This window comes from Eptatretus burgeri, chromosome 3 (assembly GCF_056783735.1).
Source record: "Eptatretus burgeri isolate ZD-2024b chromosome 3, Ebu_testis_v1, whole genome shotgun sequence".
Lineage (NCBI taxonomy): Eukaryota > Metazoa > Chordata > Myxini > Myxiniformes > Myxinidae > Eptatretus > Eptatretus burgeri.
This window is the reverse complement of record NC_140963.1, coordinates 145,995,045-146,018,352: the sequence shown is the minus strand read 5'-3', so window position 1 is coordinate 146,018,352 and position 23,308 is coordinate 145,995,045. Positions and strand designations below refer to the sequence as shown.

At 50.9% G+C, this 23,308-nt stretch overlaps 1 protein-coding gene across 2 annotated transcripts in view; it reads right to left on the bottom strand.

Moving 5' to 3' along the window:
• The window catches only part of LOC147031225 (integrin alpha-6-like), a 378,714-nt gene that overhangs the window by 231,892 nt on the left and 123,514 nt on the right, over positions 1-23,308 (bottom strand). The window lies entirely within an intron of this gene.

Here is a 23,308-nt window from a genome sequence, read left to right as displayed (position 1 = left end):
TTTGTGTGTACCATGTCGAGGCTCATACAAGAGCTCAGAAGAAGAAGAAGTGCTTTGCATCTCACTCATGCTAATTATTAATATTGTGAACAAAAATAAACCACAAAAAGTTAAATCTATTGGTGTGATTAAGAAAAAAGAAACTTCAATATTTTGTGCAAATTACTTTGAAATCGACTGCAATTAAAGCTGCCTTCTTCCGTTTTTGTGGTCTTCCACATACAGTACTTTATATGCAGTTTCCAGTGGGGAAATATATACAATAGTTTATAGTGGTGAAATATATTGTTTGTTTATGTACAGTTTGTAGTGGTGAAATATATTATTAGTTTACGTACAGTTTATAGTGGTGAATAAGCCTGGTGATGGCTTTGTGGTTAACGTGGCTGGCTGAGGATTTTATAGTCCAGGGTTTGAGCTAAATTGGCTGCTGAATCAACACCAGGTGGGGTTAACTCAGTCTGTCATCCTTATGAGGTCAGCAAATTGAGTACCAGTGCAGTAGTATAGGGGCACAGCATTAGTGGCACAGCCACACTTCCAAGAACTGGTAGCAACCTGGCAGGGCACAGCCATGCTTCCAATAAATTATAGCTACCTTGCAGCCAAGTGGCCATCCACAACAACAGAATAGTGATGAAATATATTCAGTTTATAGTGGTGAAATATATTCAGTGAGTTTTTTGGTTCACGACAAAATGTTTTCACGAAAAATATAATTGGTTCACGAGAAAATATTTTAATGAAAAATATAAGTGACCATATTCGTTATTGTTGTGTGTCTGTCTGTCTGTCTGTCTGTCTGTCTGTCTGTCTGTCTGTCTGTCTGTCTGTCTGTCTGTCTGTCTGTCTGTCTGTCTGTCTGTCTGTCTGTCTGTCTGTCTGTCTGTCTGTCTGTCTGTCTGTCTGTCTGTCTGTCTGTCTGTCTGTCTGTCTGTCTGTCTGTCTGTCTGTCTGTCCCGAGCATAGCTCCGTGAGTTTTGATCCGATCCTGATCAAATTTTGGTGGGAGGTTTATATCACGATGTCGTTGTTTTCCTGAAAATGTGCGTGGATCGCCCATTATGGGCGGAGCCACACCCAAAAAACACGTGTTTTTAGGGGGTAGCCGATTTCAATTTGCATCTTCTCCTTGGTGTTTTGTCGAATCTGACAGGGGTTTCAGTATTTGGTTAGCCCAATGGCACCTGCATAGCCCCACGCAGCTCGATTTTTCATTTTCATCCCAAGGTCAAGGTCACAAGGTCACAAACTTAGAAAATTGCAATTTTGACATAAAAAAAATTCTTCTCTGAGGGGATGGTCAAACCTGGCAGGGGTTTCGATATTTGGTTAGCCCAATGGCACCTGCATAGCATAGTTAGCCCAAATGGCACCCACAGAGCTCGATTTTTCATTTTCGTCCCAAGGTCAAGGCCATAAGGTCACAAACTTATAACATTTCGAATTGTGTTTTTAGGGGGTATCCCATTTCAATTTGCATCTTCTCCGAGGGGGTTTGTCGAATCTGGCAGGGGTCTCGGGACTTGGTTAGCCCAATGGCACATGCATCGCCCCATGGACCTCGATTTTTCATTTTCGTCCCAAGGTCAAGGTCACAAGGTCAAGGTCACAAGGCCATGAACTTAGAAAGTTTCGAATTTTGACATAAAAATCATACGACCGCCCAAACTTTGAGAGCTGGGATGACAATATTTTTTATACATAATCTTGAGGTCATTCCCCACCGAAAGTCTTGAAACCATTTTTCTCTATCTCGAACACCTTGCCCGTGGCGCACCCTTCAAGTTTGTTTTTACGCTGATTTCATCAAAGTATGAATAATCCAAGGAGTGCGAAATGCCATATAGCCTATATGACCTTATATTGTTCCTGGAATGTTCCAGAGGAAGTTTTGCACCAAAGGTCATAATCCTTGACCTTTGACCTTTAAAGTTCACAAAGGTCAAATCTTCAAAGTTGTGGGAATCGAACCGGGTTTTCGACCTTCTTCGACGAACTAACTCCATCAAGGAGGTTTATATCATGATCTTGTTGCATTTTCCTGAAAATGGGCGTGGGCCGCCCATTATGGGCGGAGCCACGCCCAAAAACACGTGTTTTTAGGGGGTAGCTGATTTCAATTTGCATCTTCTCCTGGGGGTTTGTCGAATCTGACAGGGGTTTCAGTATTTGGTTAGCCCAATGGCACCTGCATAGCCCCACACAGCTCGATTTTTCATTTTCATCCCAAGGTCAAGGCCACAAGGTCACGGACTTAGAAAATTGCGAATTGTGTTTTTAGGGGGTAGCCAATTTCAATTTACATCTTCTCCTAGGAGGTTTGTCGAATCTGGCAGGGGTTTCGGTATTTGGTTAGCCCAATGGCAAATGCATAGCCTCACGGAGTTCTATTTTTCATTTTCATCCCAAGGTAAAGGTCACAAGGTCACGAACTTAGAAAATTGCGATTTTGACATAAAAATCCATCTTCTCCAAGGAGTTTGTCGAATCTGGCCGGGTTTCGGTATTTGGTTAGCCCAATAGCACCTGCATAGCCCCACGGAGCTCGATTTTTCATTTTCATCCCAAGGTCAAGGTCACAAGGTCAAGGTCACAAGGTCATGAATTTAGAAAATTTCGAATTTTGATATAAAAATCATACGACCGCCCAAGCTTTGAGAGCTGGGATGACAATATTTTTTATGCATAATCTTGAGGTCATTCCCCACCTAAAGTCTTGAAACCATTTTTCTCTATCTTGAACACATTGCCCGTGGCGCCCCTTTCAAGTTTGTTTTTACGCCGATTTCATCAAAGAGTGGATAATCCGAGGAGTGTGAAATGCCATATAGCCTATATGACGTTATATTGTTCCTGGAATGTTCCAGAGGAAGTTTTGCACCAAAGGTCATAATCCTTGACCTTTGACTTTTAAAGTTCACAAAGGTCAAATTTTCCACGTTGTGGAAATCAAACCGGGTTTTCGACCTTCTTCGACGAACTAACTCCATTAAGCTATAACACGTTTCTGTTTCCTTATTTGAATGTCCAAAACATTGTTTTGTGACATTTAAAGGTAATGCAAAGGTCAAATTTCTCAAGTTCTTGAACGAAACCAGGTTTTCGACATTTTGCAGCTAATAACCTGTCACTAGCACCATATCATGTTGATCATTTTTATAACTTGGTCAAACATTATCACATTGTCTCATCCTTGACTTCTGAAACAATCTACATCGTCAAATACCGCTCGTGAACCATCGTCGTCTTCAGACTTGTATACAGTTTATAGTGGTGAAATATATTCAGTGAGTTTATATAAAGTTTATGGTGGTGAAATATATTCAGTGAGTTTATATACAGTTTATAGTGGTGAAATATATTCAGTGAGTTTATATTCAGTTTGTAGTGGTGAAATATATTCATTCAGTGAGTTTACATACAGTTTATAGTGGTGAAATATATTCATTCAGTGAGTTGATATACAGTTCATAGTGGTGAAATATATTCAGTTAGTTTGTATACAGTTTATAGTGGTGAAATATATTCAGTGAGTTTATATTCAGTTTGTGGTGGTGAAATATATTCAGTGAGTTTATATTCAGTTTGTGGTTGTGAAATATATTCAGTGAGTTTATATTGTTGAGGTTTCCGCCGGCGCGTCGCCTCGAACACGACCCTTGATGGAGCGGTGGTCGCCTCGGCTCGATCGCCCGGAATGTCAGATCGCTGGGCCGGAAAAGTCCGGATCAACGGGTCCTGTTTATTTTGGACCGAAATACGCCAATGAGGAGTTCACGTGCGTTAATTGCCAACTTCAACTTACCTAGGTACCCACGTGATCCAGCTACCGGGGTACTTCACCCTCGGCGGAACTCGTACGGAAGCGAGCCACTTAAGCGGGCCCGTTCCGTGTGCGTAGCCGAGCGGTAGTATCGCCGAATTCCGCCTGCCCAATTATCTTGTGACCCTGGCAATGGCCGAATAATCCCTCACACGCACAACATGTTCAGCCAATGAAGAAAATGGCATGACGAGCTGAGTACATTTAACAATTGGGGTATATTTTACAATAATAATGGGGAACTAAGGAACACAAAGAGCAGAACTAAACCGAATACCAGGCAATGCACGTATGTACAGGACACAAAGCACTTAACAGTTTTCTACTTGTTAGACGGGCGCCACAAACAGACACACGCACACCCAGACAGAAATTGTGGCTATTGCCTTTAATACAGACTTCAGCTAGGAGGGACAGATGAGCTGAAGTCCACGACCTATCTCGGACCTCCCCCAGTCGACGATGACCACGATGGCGATCCCCAAGAGGAGAAGGCTCCTGACCTCCCCGACTACGATCAAGCCAACCACGATGAAAAGTGACGATCGCCTAGATGACCACCACGGCCGTGCACCGAGATGCGATCCTTCCTTTCTCTCTCTTCATACAACACTGCGCCCACGTATTTATTCGCCTGTTTGGGGCGAGGGGAGAGGAAAAACGTCTCCGCCCCCTCCGTTCTTGGTCTGAGGTGGTGAAGTCCTTGATTGGCCAAGCAGGCCCACTCCTATTATTCTGGGCGGAGTCCCGATCTGAGGCGGTGAAGTCCTTGATTGGCCAAGGAGGCCCACTCCTATTATTCTGGGTGGAGTCCCGATCTGAGGCGGTGAAGTCCTTGATTGGCCAAGGAGGCCCACTCCTATTATTCTGGGCGGAGTCCCGCTCTGACTCCCACCCACATTCGTGGTCGGTGGGGTGTAGATAATGGCGTCGGGCAGAGTGAGGTGAAGGTGAAACGATGCTGGCGTGGTTACAGTCATTGGAGGTGTGAACAAAAGGGAAGAAAACCTGACTATTAATAATAAACCACAGCGCAGGAACATTTAAATACCCGTTAGACTAGGGGAAAGGGCTATCTATAAAACACGTACTTACCGAGATAACTAATCTATAGGAACCTGAATGGTGTTCTGTGAATTTCCACAACCGTAACAATATACAGTTTATAGTGGTGAAATATATTCAGTGAGTTTATAGGGGGTCCCAAAAAAATTTACAACTTTTAAAATGCTTTGTTTGATGTAATTTTGCTAAAAAAAACTTTGCTAAAAAAGCAGTAATTTTGTCACTAATGCTTCATTTCTTGTTGCAGAGACCCTGAAGTTTATTTTGATACCAAGCAAGCACCAGAAAAATGCCAAGACTGACCGTACAACAACGGACGAAAATTGTTGAACTTTGGCACCAGACGAAAAGTGTCATAGAGGTGCAACGTCTTTACTCGAGACATTTCGGTATCCACTTGCGCCATGAACCAAACTTTCGGACAATAAAGTGCACCATCGCAAAGTTTACCAATGTGGGAACCATCTGTGACCTTCACAAGGGTCACAGTTGTCGGAAGAGGACAGGTCGTAGTGAAGAAAATGTAGAAATGGTAAGACAGGTGGTTGTTCAGAGTCCAAAAAAAAATCGATTCGATGACTTTCTGCTGAGACAAACATTCATAAGAGCACCGTTCAGAGGATCCTTCACCAAGACATTCATGCCTTTCCATACAATATTCAAACAGAAACGGTGCTTACTGATCAACAGAAACGCAAACGACTAGACTTTGCAAATTGGTTCTCAGGAAAGTTAGAAAGAAGATGCAGACTTCCTCAAAAAACTTCACATGACGGACGAATGCCATGCTCACTTGTCCGGGGAGGTAAACAAGCAAAACTTTCGGTACTGGAGAACTGAAAATCCTGGTAATGCTTCAACTGAACTGGTGCCTCGATCTGTTCTCAAAGTCACCATGTGGGTGGCGGTTGGTTGGTATGGGATAATTTGTCCATACTTCTTTGAAGATGACCAGGGACGCACTTGCACGGTAAACCAGAGGAACTATCGCGAAATGATTCAGGAATTCTATCTGCCTGAGCTACGTACTCAGGCCCGTAGGAGAAACAACCTGATCCAGATGAGAACCCAGTGGTTCCAGCAGGATGGGGCACCGCCCCATACAGACAGGGAAACAAGGCGTTTTCTCAACCAACATTTTGATGGCCGCTTTATCTCCCTCTACGAAGACGTTGAGTGGCCACCGTATTCCCCTGACCTTACTCCTCCAGACTTCTTCTTGTGGGGGTATCTCAAGGACAGGATCTATGGAAACCCTAGGCCTCAGACTCTTGATCAGCTGAAGGAAAACATCCACCGAGAAATCCAGAACATTCTTCAGGAAACGTTTCCCAAAGTGATGGAGAAGATAACGCGTTTGCAGGCAGTGGTCGGACAACGTGGAGCCGACGTCGAACATGTGGTCGAAAAGAAAACGACGATTCTATTCCAAAATTTTAATTTTGGTGGCAATTTTGACATTGGTACAATAAACTGCAACCTTTCAGCTTTCTATCCAGCCATATATCTTTTTAAAATATATATGTTAGGACCATACTCTGCAGATGAAAAGTTGTATATTTTTTGGGACACCCTGTATATACAGTTTATAGAGGTGAAATATATTGTTACGGTTCTAGGAACCGTATGCATACAAACATACAGGTGCCCCAAAGTCAGTTATTCCGTTAAGTATATGTGTAGATAGAACTCCTCCTTGTGTTTAGTGGGAAATCAAAAGAGTGCGTTGTGATGTTTTTTTAGTTGGATTAATAAATCTTTATATCCCCTCCATGATGAACCACAGTACCTTCCTCTCGCATGGGTTGAAAAAACACTTGTTTGCCTACTCGCCAAACCGGCGACTCGCCTTCCGAGGCGGAATATTCATAGTAGTTCCTTTTTGGCGAGTCCGAACACGCGGTGAGTGGGCGGGCTTCCCGGTATGGCTGAAAACCCGCACAGAAAGGGCGGCCCCATGGAAGCCCCGTCCAATCAGGGCGAACAGTGTCGTCGGCTTCACCAAGGCCCCTCCCCGCTGAGGGAGATCGATACATTACGACACGATCCTCAGGGTGGAGTGCTGAGAGGGTTGGAGGGTTCGTCTGGTGTGCTGAGAGGGAGAGCGAGTGAGCTAGAAAGTGAGTCGTCTGGTGAGCTGGAAAGTGTCGTCTTGGGAGTGAGCTGGAAACCCTGATCCCCGCCTCGGACTCAGCTCAACTCGACCCGGGCTCCTTCACCGACACAGTCTCCAAGCGGCCGGCCGTGGACTGAGTCGCACGACCATTGACAGGTGCCACACCACGGATCATTTCTTTCCCCGGAACTCAGGTACTGAGAACTGCGACCTCAACTCCCTCCCTCCCAGCTGCAAAAGTCCTTTGCCATTCAACTGGGTTTATTTTGTCCGTGTGTGTGTCTGAGTGTGTGGCGCCAGTCCATTAAGTAGAAATTGTATAAGTTATTCGAACCTTGTAAATCTCGCCTGTAATATTCTCGCGACAAGTCTGCTCTGTGTCTGCTTTATAAGTTGCTGTAAAATTGACGCACTACATCTCTCTCATCTTCCCCTGCATAACACCCCAATAAACATGATACCTATACCACATAACTTTCCTCGCTTTATTGTAAATAAATTATTGTAGAAATGTTCCCAGTTTGTTTTCGTATTTTCCTTCATTGGTCCAGCATGGGTCGGATCTAAGTTTAGCTGGGTCTTATCCCCAATAATCTGTTCATTCCAGCCGGTACGTCCTTGGTAGTTCCGCTCGGCTGCATCCAATCTGGAGTTGGTAGTTGGTACTCTACCGTAGTTGGTGGAGTGATCCGGTTCGGGCAAGGTGTACCGAGGGCGTGGTTCCTCGGTAGACGACACCGCGTGGTTAACTAGGTAAATTTGTTCGAGGTAAAAAGACCCACGCTACGCGGTGGAGCTATTGGCGTCCACGGTCGGTTAAGCGACCTGCCGCCTCCCGGAATTATGCGTGAGCGACGGCCTACAATTCTGGGAGTCTGGTGGGAGACGACGTAACTTCCCCCACCCAGCGGTCGCTCTCGCCACCGGACCATGGCCCGCAAAAATATTCAGTGAGTTTATATACAGTTTATAGTGGAAAAATATATTCAGTGAGTTTATATACAGTTGATAGTGGTGAAATATATTCAGTGAGTTTATATACAGTTTATAGTGGTGAAATATATTCAGTGAGTTTATATGCAGTTTATAGTGGTGAAATATATTCAGTGAGTTTATATACAGTTTATAGTGGTGAAATATATTCAGTGAGTTTATATACAGTTTATAGTGGTGAAATATATTCAGTGAGTTTATATACAGTTTATAGTGGTGAAATATATTTAGTGAGTTTATATACAGTTTATAGTGGTGAAAGATATTCAAGTGAGTTTATATACAGTTTATAGTGGTGAAATATATTCAGTGAGTTTATATACAGATTATAGTTTTGAAATATATTCAGTTCGTATATATATTCAGTTTGTGGTGGTGAAATACATTGTTAGGTTGTGGAAATTCGCATTAAAACATAAAGAGTCCTCAGGTGAGATATATCGGTAAGTCCATGTGTAGTTAGCCCAAACCCGTTGTATGGAGGGAATATGTGTGATTCATCCGGGCTGCGACGCTTTCAGTTAGCCATTTTTCTTTCTCTATTGTTATTTTCGACCATTAAGCCACCATCAACAACGCCCCCGAACAACTCCACCAAACCGCCACTACCTTCACCTACACAACCCAACCCCGCAAGCATCGCCTCACCCGCCATTCTCAAACGAAGCCCGCCAACCACCAAACAACCATGTCCAACCCTCACCACAACGACCACCACCATCTTTGCCACTACCCGCACTTATGAACGCCGTCCACCACGGACCACACGGCAATGATTTCCGTGGTGGAAACCGTCCAGGAACGCACGCAGGATTGCCAGAATAAAAGCTCTTGGGGAGCCTGCGCGGACTTTTCCCGCCTGATCTTCCCCGCGCTTTGGAGTGGAGGAGGGGCGATGCAGGTAAAAGGTCAGAGGTCATGAAAGGGAGGGGTCTCATTTTGGGGGAATAATTCCCTGGCACCGAGCAAAAACTGACTCCCCCGGCACCCGCACGGCACAGGGTGGAGGCAGAGCAAGAGGGCACGCCCCCCTTCGAGAGGCTTCCAGCAGAAGCTCGAAGGGAGGCGGGGCCAAAAACGGGGCGGAGCAGAGGGCGGAGCCTGCTCGACAAAAAGGTGGAGAGAGGTCGAAAAGGGAGAGAGCAGTTGGAATTGGGGTGGTCGTGAGTTCGTCGTGAAGTCGTCCTTGGTGGCTCAGTGGTAGAATTCTCGCCTGTCACGCGGGAGGCGCGGACGTGAGAAGCGGCAGAGCGGGCTGTGTGGCGTGAGCCTACGCATCCGGACGAGAAGTGCCAGAGAGGGTTCGCTGGCTGCGAGGGAAATTGGAACCAGGCGCGACCACGCTGAGGTCGCGGGACAGGGACTCGACGGCGCGCAGGGAAGTCACGACTTTCTTTTCTTTGGGGTTTTGTGTAAATGTGTGTGTGTGTGTGTGGCACCAGTCCGACAAGTAGAACTGTATAAGTGTTGTAAATAATTCCCCTTTTATTCGGTTGTAGCTCTGCGTCATATTGCATTTGCTTTTGTTGCATCTTGATTGTATGGCTGTACATACGTGCTTGTCTGTGTGTAAATAAAGTGCATTGCTTGTTGAACTGTTTTCTTGCTTTGCTTCGTCTCCTTCCTTTTATTGAATCTCAATTTTGCATCACGTCAGGGATTGATAGTGGGTTTAAAATGCCCGGTAATTAATCGGAACCGTCAAGGCCGAAGATAACTCCGCTCGGTTATCCCTGTAAGATGGAACGAACCGCTTAAGCGGTTCGTGTCCGGAGTCGGTCTGTGGCGTGGTACGATCGCCCGGTCGACCACTCGCGCAGGTGCTTAGGTAGGTCGAATTTGGCGAGCAACCCTATCCTGCGCGGGTGGGCAATTGGCACGATCGTGGTGAGGTTAAACCCCACCCGTGACTGGCTCCGGGTGGTAGTTCCCGGAGGGTCACGACTGAATTGTCCGTCCGGTGTGTGACGTGTCGCGATTCGAGTTACATGGCCGATCGCACGCCGGGCGGGCCAGAATTCGCAACACTGGTGTCAGCGAGCGGGAAACAAACTCTCCCATCTCCAACTAAATTCACGAGAATGGACCAGGGTTGTGCGAAGCGACCCCCCCCCCCCGTTCCCTCCAAATTACGAGCTTTTTAAATTAATCCCGTGATGAGAAACAAGATGGAGTCTCAAGGCGAGCGGGTGCCGGGGGTAGATATGGGTGTAGAATTTTTAGAATCCATGGCCCAGGATGAAATCCCCGTGCAGGACATTCCATTGTAATGCAGGAACAATGTCCCCCCCAACCGAGCCCAGAACCCGAAACGGGTGCGGCGGCGGCCGCGGTGTATGACACCTCCCCCACCCTGTGCCAAAACCCCCCGATCCTTGCCGAATCGGCTCAGCCGAGCGCACCCGACATGGCCCAGCTATTCCCCATGCTGGAGGGAATGAGTAAGAAAATGGAAACAAACACAAATGAAATAAAAACAAATGCGTGCAGGTTGAATAATCACATGAATGCTAATATACAGCAGGTGAAGAACGGAATGAAAGAAGAAATGAAGGAAATGCGGGGTGAGATGCAGAGCATGGGCCGAAGCCTGCAGGCAGGCATGAAGGCAATAGCGTGCAGTGAAGCGTGGACAACGGAGTGCGTAATGGCAACGCCACGTGTGGGAGCGAACGAGCTGAGGGGGAGTGCAACGGCAGTCAGGCCCGCAATGGAGGCGGGTGAGGACAAATTAATACCGGGGACGTGTAGGATGAGACACGTGGAGTTAACAACGACGGAAACATTAACAGTGACACAGAGGGAAAAATTAAATGGGGAAACCGAAACGTGTGAGACGAGACACGAGGTGACGACGGAAAGAATAAAAGAAATAACAGAGACGAGGGATATAGAAACGGTAGAGGAGAGACTACATGATAAAGACGGGGTGGAAGATGAACACACACACACGGAGTTAGTGGAGGATAATGGGGGTGAGCTGGCAGACTGTCTTGTGACCCGGTGCAAGTAGCCGGATGACCTCCTTCGGGAACGGAGAGAGACGCCATTCTCCCTTGAAGCTGATCACGACCAGGTGGGTTTGGTCGTGTCAGGCGAGGTAGAGGGGGCGACTGCTGTTGACGGGTGCACGGAGAGCTTGGGGGGGGTATAGAGGCCCCGGAACCCCTTGTGGTGGCACTAATCCCCAGTGCGATTGTCCCGGTGAGTGTGTTCACGAGTGCGGTAAAATGCGTGCTGAAAAGCACGCATAGCGGGGGTGAAAGGCGTTGTGTGAGAGCGACCGTTTGTGTGGATGAGACCCCGTGTATAAAAGAGACCCCGGGTGTGAGTGGTGTGGTTGCGAGTGAGCCGAAGTGCATGCCTCCCAGCACGCCGTGCGTGGAACAAACCATGGGAGTGAGTGAAAGGCCGTGAGTGAGTGGAGCCACATGTGCGAGGGAGGTGGCATGCGTGAGTGAACGGCCGAGTGTGAGAGGGACAGTGTGTGTAAGAGAGCGGTATGTAAGGGAGATGACGGTCGGCATGCGGTAGCATGCAGCCGCGTCTCCCGGTGTGAGTGTGATGGAGTGGAGTATGAGCGTCGTAACACGGAGGTGTGTGTGGGTCGAATGGCGACGACGACGGCGACAGAGAGACAAAGGCCGAGTAGCGGCCGGAGCTGCTTTGGGGACCGCGCCGGGTTTACCCAGCAGCGAGCGCGAGGTCAGTGCTGTGGTATGCACGAGACCGCCACGTGCGCACTTGCGGGAGTGAAGCCCGGTTCGGAAACGCCAGCGGTGGATGCTGCCGATCCCGCGGACGGACAAAGGTTAGGCTAGGATTACGGATTTGGACCGGATGGGTTCTCCACGCGGGCGGGGGTGTTAAGCTCCAACGGGCAGAGCACATGTGTTCGCGTGGGGAACCCCTCGAAAAGCGGGGCTTGTTTTTTTTAATGCGCCGGGAGACGTCATGGCTGCATGTATGGTTGGAATCCGGTAGGAGGTTGAATCCCTGCCGGATGGTACCGTCCAAGAGGGACGAGGGACGCGAACAGCTGTCATAACGTCACACCAAAGGTGTGCGGCTGTGAATTGCCGCGCTGGTGCTGCGCATGTGAAAAAAAAAAAGCAAGCCTCACTTCGGGTGAACAGGATTCCCTGGGCAGGGGTGGAAGACCCCCTGGCCAGGGCACAGGATGGAACGAGTTAGGGGGAAGGGTTAGTTTTAGTTAGATCGGCTTCATGGGGCAGGGGTAAGTCCTCATGGGGCCAGTGGAATGGATTAGGTCGAGGGATTTAGATGAGATTTAGGTTGGGAAATTGATTTTTGGGATTTTGAGAACAAAGACAGACTTTGAATGTGTAGTGGGGACGCAGCTTAGCTACGTAGTGTTAAATGGAACGTGCTGTAGATTGTAAGGGACGACGTGGGAGCACGAGGTAGTTAGGGGATGTAGTGAGCAGGATGGCAGGATTCAGCGGTGTGAGTTGAGAAGTGTGGAAGGAAATTATACATGTTGAGTGAGTGAGGCCAGCGGGCCTGAGTGAATGGAGTGATTGTGGAATGCATGGTGCGATGAGTGATTGGGGGGAGGAGTGATTCCCGCCCAAGGGACCCCGGGGTCAGTGTAGAGTGAGTTTGTGGGTAAGCGAAATTGAAAAATGGAGGTCGTTTTGCTGTTGGTGGGAGTGTAGGCTCGATACCTATTTGGAGGGGTGCAGGAGCCCTGTTGATGGGCTGGGAGCGTGGCTGCGAAAAGTGAGTATCGCTGAGTGTGTAACCCGGGCACTGGGCTAGTCGGCCGCGGTAGGCCAAGGGCCCATGGGGGGCCGGGATAGCGTAGTGGGCACGGGTGCGCCCGCATGATGCGGGGGCCCGGGGCGCCGTTAGCCGTGTGGGCAGTGTTGTGGGCACGGGTGACCCTCGGAAAGGGGCCCGGAAAGCCAGCCTGCCACGTGAGCGTTTCAGGGGAGTCGCCATGGAGTTTACCTCCCGGTGTTTAGGGAGCTGGTAGGCTCGGAGGCAGTGTAGTGCCCGGGGGTGCCATAGCTGGAGAATCCGTAGAGGGTAGTGCCTGCCAAGGGAGCCACGCGTCCCAGCCATGAAACCGTGTGAGGGCATGGAAGGGAAATTGGGGGGCGAGGCCCGAAATTTGCGAGGACACCAACACAGGCGACGGGAATCTGGGTTGTTAGAACCGATAGCTTAAGCGAGAGGCGCTTGTTAAAAGCCCCAGGGTAGTTTAAAGGTTAATGGATAGGGTAGATAGGAAGTGTACCCCTCGGCACCATCCATCCCTTCGCTCGCTCTCGTTGTGGGCCGCTGGACCCACTTTGGGTTTTAGATCGCTGAAGTCTGGGGAGGCCATCTTGAGGCTTGAGTTGGGCCTCAACACAGGACGCTAGCTCTCCCTCATTCCCCTCCAGGAAGGGAACGTAGGGGTTAGGAGTAGGCTAGGAGACGATAAGTTAGCCGCACAAGGACGATAAAGGGGGTTAGGGGACAATTTATAGTGGGGAAGTAAAAAATAAAAATAAAGACAAAAAAAAAACAAGTTGGGGCTAAATTGGGTTTTACAAATTAAGGGAGTGGGTATGGACAGTGACAGGCAAAGGCAATAGGTTGGGAGGGAGACAGTGGGTAGGTCCGAGCCCGCCTTCTGAGTGGCCAGCACAATGGCACTCCCTCCACCGACCTCCATTGCAAGGCAAAGGCTGGCCAACTTCATCGGCTGGCTGTGTTGCTTCAAGGCCTGTGCCGGTCGGATCGTCTGCCGGCTGTGTTTGTCTGCAGCGGCCTTGTTCTATGGGCTGTATTTGCCTGACCACCTTTGCCATGCCATGCCTGCTGCCCACGTCATCTTTTGCCCCCGTTCTCTTTTGCATCCCCCCCCGCCCCCCTTTGGTTCAATGCCATGTGCGCCAGGATCCTCGCACAAATTTGCAGGGACTGCTCTGATGGCAGCTGCAACACGGGACTGCACCAGCAGCCCGTGCGCCGTGTTTTGTTTCCATCCATCCATACACTGTACATTGCATTGTGTTGTTTGAGTCAACACCGCCCGCGAGCCGCAAGGACTGCCCGGTAGGCAGCCGCACCAGGAGACTGCGTTTGTGCAGCCCATGCACCGTTGTGTTTCACGGCGTTCATTTCAAAGGGGGAGGCCTTGGACTGCGTGTGAGCAGCCAGCCACGTTCCCTGTCACTCATTGCATGAGCCAGAGACTGCGTGCGAGCAGCCTGTCTCCCTGCTAACTTTTTCTCTTTGCAGAGTTCATTGATCCTGGGCCATGGTTTAGTGTAAATTGTAAGGTTAAGGTGAAGATGTATTGTACATAAGAGTGCGCCCCCGGCATATCTGTCTTCACGCCGGCAATTTTATTTAAGTCGTCTGAATGAGTGGGTTTGTTTAGTTAGTTATTCAGCCCGTAGGTTATTTATTTTGGGTACACGAATAACATGAATGTCGCACTCAGGGATCCGAAGATAAAACGTACTAGGGGAGAACTACACATGCTGGCACACGAGAATTTGAGGACTCGGGACGAGTCTGTAAAAAGGGGAGGGGTAGTGTTACGGTTGTGGAAATTCGCATTACACCATAGAGTCCTCAGGTGAGATATGTCGGTAAGTCCATGAGTAGTTAGCCCAAACCTGTTGTATAGAGGGAATATGTGTGATTCATCCGGGCTGCGACGCTTTGAGTTAGCCATTTTTCTTTCTCTATTGTTATTTTTGACCATTAAGCCACCATCAACAAAGCCCCCGAACAACTCCACCAAACCGCCACTACCTTCACCTCCACAACCCAACCCCGCAAGCATCGCCTCACCTGCCATTCTCAAACGACACCAGCCAACCACCAATCATGTCCAACCCTCACCACAATGACCCCCACCATCTTTGCCACTACCCGCACTTATGAACGCCGTCCACCACGGACCACGCGGCGATGATTTCCGCGGTGGAAGCCGTCCAGAAACACATGCAGGATTGCCAGAACAAAAGCTCTTGCGGAGACTGCGCGGACTTTTCCCGCCTGATTTTCCCGCTTGATTCTCCCGCCTGATCTTCCCCGTGCTTTGGAGTGGAGGAGGGGCGATGTAGGTCAAAGGTCAGAGGTCATGTAAGGGAGGGGTCTCATTTTGGGTGAATAATTTGGCCCCGAGCCAAAACTGACTCCCCGGGCACCTGCACGGCGCGGGGTGGAGGGAGAGCAAGAGGGTACGCCCCCCTTCGAGAGGCTTCTAGCAGAAGCTCGAAGGGAGGCGGGGCCGAAAACGGGGCGGAGCAGAGGGCAGAGCCCGCTCGACAAAAAGGTAGAGAGAGGTCGAAAAGGGAGAGAGCAGTTGGAATTGGGGTGGTCGTGAGTTCGTCGTGAGGTCGTCCTTGGTGGCTCAGTGGTAGAATTCTCGCCTGCCACGCGGGAGGCGCGGACGTGAGACGCGGCAGAGCGGGCTGAGCGGCGTGAGCCTATGCGTCCGGACGAGGAGTGCCAGAGAGGGTTCGCCGGCCGCGAGGGAAATTGGAACCAGGCGCGACCACGCTGAGGTCGCGGGAGGGGGACTCGACGGCGCGCAGGGAAGTCACGACTTTCTTTTCTTTGGGGTTTTGTGTAAATGTGTGTGTGTGTGGCGCCAGTCCGACAAGTAGAACTGTATAAGTGTTGTAAATAATTCCCCTTTTATTCGGTTGTAGCTCTGCGTCATATTGCATTTGCTTTTGTTGCATCTTGACTGTATGGCTGTATATACGTGCTTGTCTGTGAGTGTAAATAAAGTGCATTGCTTGTTGAACTGTTTTCCTGCTTTGCTTTGTCTCCTTCCTTTTATTGAATCTCCATCTTGCATCACGTAAGGGATTGATAATGGGTTTAAAACGCCCGGTAATTAATCGGAACCATCAAGGCCGACGATAACTCCGCTCGGTTATCCCTGTAATATGGAACGAACCGCTTAAGCTGTTCGTGTCCGGAGTCGGCCTGTGGCATGGTAGGATCGCCTGGTCGACCACTCGCGCAGGTGCTGAGGTAGGTCGAATTTGGCGAGCAACCCTATCCTGCGTGGGTGGGCAATTGGCACGATCGTGGTGAGGTTAAACCCCCACCCGTGACTGGCTCCGGGCGGTAGTTCCAGGAGGGTCATGACTGAATTGTCCGTCCGATGGGCGACGTGTCGAGGTTCGAGTTACGTGGCCGATCGCACTACGGGCGGGCCAGAATTTGCATCATCATTTAGTTTCTATACAGTTTTTGTGTTGAAATATGTTCAGTGAGTTTATATTCAGTTAAAAGTGGTGAAATATATTCAGTGAGTTTATATTCAGTTTATCGTGGTGAAATATATTCAGTGAGTTCATATACAGCTGAAAGTGTTGGAATATATATTCAGTTCGTATATATATATATATATATATATATATATATATATATATATATATATATATATATATATATATATATATATATATATATATTGTTGTGGTTGACGAAATTCGCAAACCACCATTCAGGTCCCTTAGGTGAGATATCTCTGTAAGTATATGTGTAGTTAGGCCCAAACCCGTTGTTTAGAGGGAATAAATGTCATTCATTCGGGCTGCGACCCATCAGGATAGCCGTTTTTCTTTTACTATCTTTATTTTGGACCAGCCGCCATTACTACCACCACAACCACCACCAACCACGTCTCAACAGCCATCACACAACAACCACCAACCGCAACGCCGCTTCACAACAATAGCCACGACCTTTACCGTCACATCTCGCTCTCGCAACCATCGCATCACCGCCATTCCCGCGCCGCTTGTGGGCGCCGATCCTGGACTCGTGCAGGGCGCGCACCGAGCAGCGGGTGCAAAGGCGCCGGCCTTTCCGAGAAATCGGATCAAAAACTATTCACGCCCACTTCTGTTCCGTCCTATCAGCGAACGTGGGGCGATTTGGCCCCGCCTCCAGGTGCGTCGGAGTATAATCGCTATATGCAGATTCGCGGATCAAGAATCATTCACGCCCACTTTTCCTCTGTCCAATGGGGAGCCAGCCAGAGGTGAAGGGTCGAAGGAAAAGGAGCGAAGCCCCGGGGGCTATAAAGGGCCGCGTTCGCTCGCCGAAAAGTTGAGTCAGTCAAGGAGAGTTGAGAAGAGAAGAGTCGGAGAAAGCAGTTGGACGGAGCTGTGGAGCTGTGGAGAGTGGGAGAGTTGGAGAGGTGGCGGCGGCGAAGGCAGTCGAGAGGGCGCTCGTGTCAGAGTCGGGGAGCTGCGGAGAGGGGAGGCCGGTAACGCGACCGAGGTCGCGGTGGAGACGCTCGTCGCGGGACCCGAGCCAGCGAGATATCCTCATTCCCCCGAGCATCAACAACCCCCTCCTGTTTCCCCCCCGCGCTGAGATAGTGTGAAAAGGGGCCCCGTTCCCACCCCATTCCAGACACTGTCAGCGAGGGCCGCGGAGTCGGGGCGCCACCGCCATTTTGCGGCTCATCACCAGACGGGTGGGCTCGACGCGGTCTCGGCCCCAGGCCCGTCTGCCCCCATCATCGTTGAGGGTGGTCCCTTTTTCTTTTGCTTTGAGTATATGTGTTGTCGGCGCCGTCTGTGAAGTAAAACTGTATAAGTGTTGCCGTGTGCTCGGTAGTCGGTGGTAGACCTGCATTGTGTTTCACTTTTACATTTGCTTTTTGTGCATTACTGTGGTGTTTCTTCTTTTACATTTGCTTTTGGTGTATAATTGTATATGTGTGCTTTCCGTTTTCCGCGGAATAAATGTGCTTTATGTTGAACTGTTTCTCCCGTTTCGCTTCGTCTTTTCCTTTATTGAATCTCCATCTTACTTCACGTAAAGGGTTGGTCGTGGGCTAAAACGCCCGATAATTAATCGAACCGTCGGGGTTGACGATAACACCGCTCGGTTATCCCGATAGTACGGAACGGGTCGCTTAAAGTGGCCCGTGTCCGAAGTCGACCTGCGGCGAGGTGCGATCGCCCGGTCTACCCTCCGTGTGGGTACTTAGGTAGGTCGAATTTGGCGAGCAACCCTATCCCATGCGGGGGGCCGATTGGCACGATCGTGGTGAGGCCGAAAGGCCCACCCGTGACTAGTTCCTGGCGTTAGTCCGAGAGGGTCACAACGGGATTGTCCGTCCGGTGGGCGACGTGCCGCGATTCGAGTTACGTGGCCGTTCGCACGCCGGCGGGCGCGAATCCGCAACACTGGTGTCAGGAGTGGGATATAAACTCATCGCCCTCCTCGCGGCACTGGTATCGGAGAGCGGGAAAACGGGCTCTCCTGTCTCCAGCTAATTTCACGGGAATCGGTCCAGGGGTGAGAGGAGCGACCCCCGATTCCCTCCAAATTACAAGCGAGCTAAATTAACCCTTTACGAGAAATAAGATGGCGTCTCAAGGCGAGCGGGAGCCGGGGGTATTAGAAATGGATGTAGAATGTGTAGAATCCATGGTCCAGAATGAAAACCCCATGCAGGAAATGTTGGTTGTGCAGGAACACGAACTCCCCCAACTGAACCCAGAGCCCGAAATAGGTGCGGCGGCGGCCGCGGTGTATGACACCTCCCCTCCCCCTCTCCATCAAAACCCCCCGATCCTTGCCGAAACGGCTCACCCAAGCGCACCCGACATGGCCCAGCTATGCGCCATGCTGGCGGCAATGACAGCGAGGATGGATGCGAATACACAACAAATGAACGAAAAGATGGATGCGAATACACAGCAAATGAAGGAAGAAATGAAAGAGCTGCGGGGTGAGACGCAGAACATGGGCCGAAGCCTGCAGGCGGGCATGAAGGCAGTAACCGGGGAGCTTAAAATGGCGACGCCACGTGTGGGAGTGAACAAGCTGGGAGGGAGTGCAACGGCTGTCGGGCCTGCGGTGGAGGCGGGTAAGGAAAAAATAATTCGGGGGACGTGTTGGGCGAGGGTCGTGACGGAAAAAGTGACGGTAACTGAGAGGGAAAAACTAATTCGGGTGACGGAGACGTGCACGAGGGAGATAACAAGGGAAGAGACGGAAATAATAGTTGAGACAAGGGAGGTAAAGGGTGAAGAGGTGACTGAGTTGGCAGAGACACGGGAGATGGGAACGATAGAGGGAAGACTACACGATGAAGACGGGGATAGAGACGCACACACACACACACACACGGAGGTAGTGGAGGATAATGGGGGTGAGCTCGCGGACCGTGCAGAGACCCGGTGCGAGCAGTTGGATGGCCTCCTCCAGGAACGAGGGGAGGGAGTATGCCCCCTTGAGGCGAGTCACGACCAGGTGAGTTCGGTCGTGCTTTGCGAGGTCGAGGGGAGGAGTGCTGTGGACAGGTGCACGGAGAGCTTGGGGGGTATAGAGGCCCCGGAGACCCTTGTGGGGACACGAATCCCCAGTGTGGTTGTCCCTGTGTGTGTGGTGCAAGGTGTGAGTGCGTCCCCGTGTGTGGAAGCGACCCCGTGTGAGAGTGGTGTGGTGGCGATTGTGCCGGAGTACGTGCTTTCCAGCACGCCGTGTGTAAAAGGGGCACCGCAAGTGGAAGAGGCCGTGTGTGTGAGTGAAACGGCCAGTATGAATGGAGCACCACGTGTGAGTGGTGTGGTGGCGAGTGTGCCGGAGTGTGTGCTTCCCAGCACGCCGTGTGTGGATGAGACACCGCGGGCGAGTTCCCCCGCGTGTGTGAGTGAGACACCGCGGGCGAGTGCCCCCGCGTGTGTGAGTGGTGTAGTGGCAAGTGTGCCAAAGGGCGTGCTTCCCAGCATGCCGTGTGTGGAAGGGGTCGTGTGTGCGAGTGAAACGGCCAGTATGAGTGAGGCACCGCGGGCGAGTGCCCCCGCGTGTGTGAGTGGTATGGTTTGTGTGAGGGAAATGGCACGAGTGAGTGGAAGGCCTCGAGTGAGTGGAGCCACGTGTGCGAGGGAGGTGGTATGCGTGAGAGAGACAGCGTGTGCAAGGTCGTTGTGTGTAAGGGAGATGTCGGTCGGCATGTGTGAACATGCAGCCGCGTCTCCCGGGGTGAATGTGATGGAATGGACTGTGAGCGTCGTTACACGCAGGAATGCGTGTGTTGAATGGAGACGACGACGGCGACAGAAGAAAGAAAGCCGAGTAGCGGCTGTAGTTGTTTCGGGGACCGTGCCGGGTTCACCCAGCAGCGAGCACGAGGTCCGTGCTGTGCAACGCACGAGGCCCCCACGTGCTCGCTTGCGAGAGTGAAGTCCCGGTCCGGAAACGCACGCGGTGGATTTGCCGATCCCGCGGACGGACAAAGTTTAGGCAGGATAATGGATTTGGACCGGACGGATTCTCCACGCGATCGTGTGTGTTAAGCCCCAACGGGCAAAGCACATGTGTTCGCGTGGGGAACCCCTCGAGACGTGGGGCTTGTGTTTTTTTTATGCGCACGGTGACGTCATGGCTGCACGTGGGGTTGGAATCCGGCAGGAGGGGTATCCCTGCCGGATGGTACCGTCCAAGGAGGGACGAGGTACACGTGCAGCTGCATGACTTCACGGGCAGGTGCAAAGTGCGCGAGCTGTGAGTTGCCGCGCTGGTGATGCGCATGTAAAAAAAAAAAAAAAAACAAGCCTCACTTTCGGGTGCACAGGATTCCCGGGCAAGGGGTGGAAGACCCCCTTACCAGGGCAGAGGATGGAAACTAGTTAGGGGGAAGGGTTAGCTTAGCTAGACCGGCTCCATGGGGCAGGGGTAAGTCCTCATGGGGCCCGTGGAATGGATTAGTTAGAGGGATTGTAGCGAGATTTAGGTTGGGAAAGTTATTTTTTTGATTTTGAGGACATGGACAGACTTGTGAATGTGTAGAGGGGATGTAGTTTAGCGACGTAGTGTTAAAAGGAACGTGCTATAGTTTAAGGGACGACGTGGGAGCACGAGTTAGTTAGGGGGTGCAGATAGAAGGATGGCAGAGTTCAGCGGTGAGTGTGTTGAAGAGTTGGTGAGTTGTGAGGTGGAGACATGAGTGAGTGAGGCCAGCGGGTCTGTGTGTGTGGAGTGAATGGGGAATGCATGGTGCGATGAGTGATTGGGAGGAGGAGTGACTCCCGCCCAAGGGACCCCGGGGTCAGTGTAGAGTGAGTTAGCTGGGTTAGTCAAATTAACAAAAATGGAGGTTGTTTTGTTGTTGGTGGGTGTGTAGGCTCGAAACCCGTTTGGAGGGGTGCAGGAGCCCTGTTAACGGGCTGGGAGCGTGGCTGCGAAAGGTGAGTATCGCTGAGTGGGTACCCCGGGCACCAGTCTAGTCAGCCGTGGTCGGCCAAGGGCCCATGGGGGGGCCGGGATAGCGTAGTGGGTACGGGTGTGCCTGCTTGGTGCGGGGGCCCGGGGCGCCATTAGCCGCGTGGGCAGTGTTGTGGGCATGGGTGACCCTCGGAAAGGGGCCTGGGAAGCCAGCCTGCCACGTGTGCGTTTCAGGGGAGGTGCCATTGGGGGCACTCCCCGGTGTTTAGGGAGCTGGTAGGCTCGGAGGCAGTGTAGTGCCCAGGGGTGCCATCGTCGGAGAATCGGCAGAGGGTCGTGCCTGCCAAAGGGAGCCACGTGTCCCAGCCATGAGACCGTGTGAGGGCACGGAGAGAAAATTGGGGGGTGAGGCCCGAAATTGTAAGGACACCAACACAGGCGACGGGAATCTGGGTTTATAGAACCAATAGTTTAAGCGAGAGGCGCTTGTTGAAAACCCCGGGGTAATTTAACAGTTAAATGGTTAGGGTAGATAGGAAGTGTACCCCTCCGCACCATCCATCCCCTCGCTCTCGTTGTGGGCCGCTGGACCCACTTTGGTTATAGATCGCTGAAGTCTGGGGAGGCCATTCTGAGGCTTCGTTGGGCCTCGACAAAGGACGCTAGCTCTACCTTATTCCCCTCCGGGAAGGGAACGTAGGGGTTGGGAGTAGGCTAGGTGACAGGATAGGTTAGCCGAACAAGGACAGTACAGGGGGTTAGGGGATGATTTATAGTGGGGGAGTAAAAAAAAAATAAAAAAAAATTGGGGCTAAAATTGGGCTTTGACAAATTAAGGGAGTGGGTATAGACAGTGACAGGCAAAGGCGATAGGTTGGGAGGGAGACCGTAGGGTAGGTCCGAGCCCGCCTTCCGAGTGGCCAGCACCACCGCACTCCCTCCACCAACCTCCACTGAACGGCAAAGGCTGGCCAGATTCATCTGCTGGCTGCGTTGCTGCAAGGCAAAGGCCGGCCCACTTCATCGGCAGCTGTTGTTTTGCTGCAAGGCCTGTGCCGGCTGGATCGTCTGCAGCTGCTGTGCTGCAAGGCCTGTGCCGGTCGGATTGTCTGCAGCTGCTGTGCTGCAAGGCCTGTGCCGGTCGGATTGTCTGCAGCTGCTGTGCTTCAAGGCCGGTGCCGGCCAGTTCATCTGCCGGCTGTGTTTGCCTGCAGCGGCCTTGTTCTGCAGGCTGTGTTTGCCTGATCACCTTTGCCATGCCATGCCCACTGCCCCTGTTCACCAGCCCCGTTCAATTTTTGCTTTGCCCCCCCCCCCTGTTCATTGCCATGTGCGCCAGGATCAGAAAGCAACAGTTTGCAAGCTGCGAGAACTGCCCTGTTGGCAGCTACAACACGGGCCTGCAGTGGCGGCCCGTGCACCGTGTTTGCATCCATCCATTCATCCATCTATCCGTTGTGTTCATTGCGTGTGCCACTTGAGCTGGCACGGAGACTGCGTTTGTGCAGCCCATGCACCGTTGTGGTTCACTGCGTTCAGTTCAAAAGGGAAGGCCTTGGACTGCGTGTGAGCAGCCGGCCACGTTCCCTGTCACCTGCATTGTTTGAGCCAGAGACTGCATGCGAGCAGCCTGGCTCCCTGCTAACTGCTTTCTTTTTGCAGAGTCCATTGATCCTGGGCCATGGCTTAGTGTAAAATTTGTAAGTTAAGGTTAAGATGTACTGTAAATATGAGTGCGCCCCCGGCATGTATGTCTTAGCGCCGGCAATTTTATTTAAGTCGTCCGTGTGAGTGGGTTTGTTTAGGTAGTTACTCAGCCCTCAGGTTATTTATTTTGGGGACACGAATACCATGAATGTCGCACTCAGGGATCCGTAGGTAAAATGTACTAGGGGAGAACTACACATGATGGCACACGAAAATTTGACGACTCTGGACGAGTCTGTAAAAAGGGGAGGGGGTAGTGTTGTGGTTGACGAAATTCGCAAACCACCATTCAGGTCCCTTAGGTGAGATATCTCTGTAAGTATATGTGTAGTTAGGCCCAAACCCGTTGTTTAGCGGGAATAAATGTCATTCATTCGGGCTGCGACCCTTCAGGATAGCCGTTTTTTTTTTGGATCTTTATTTTG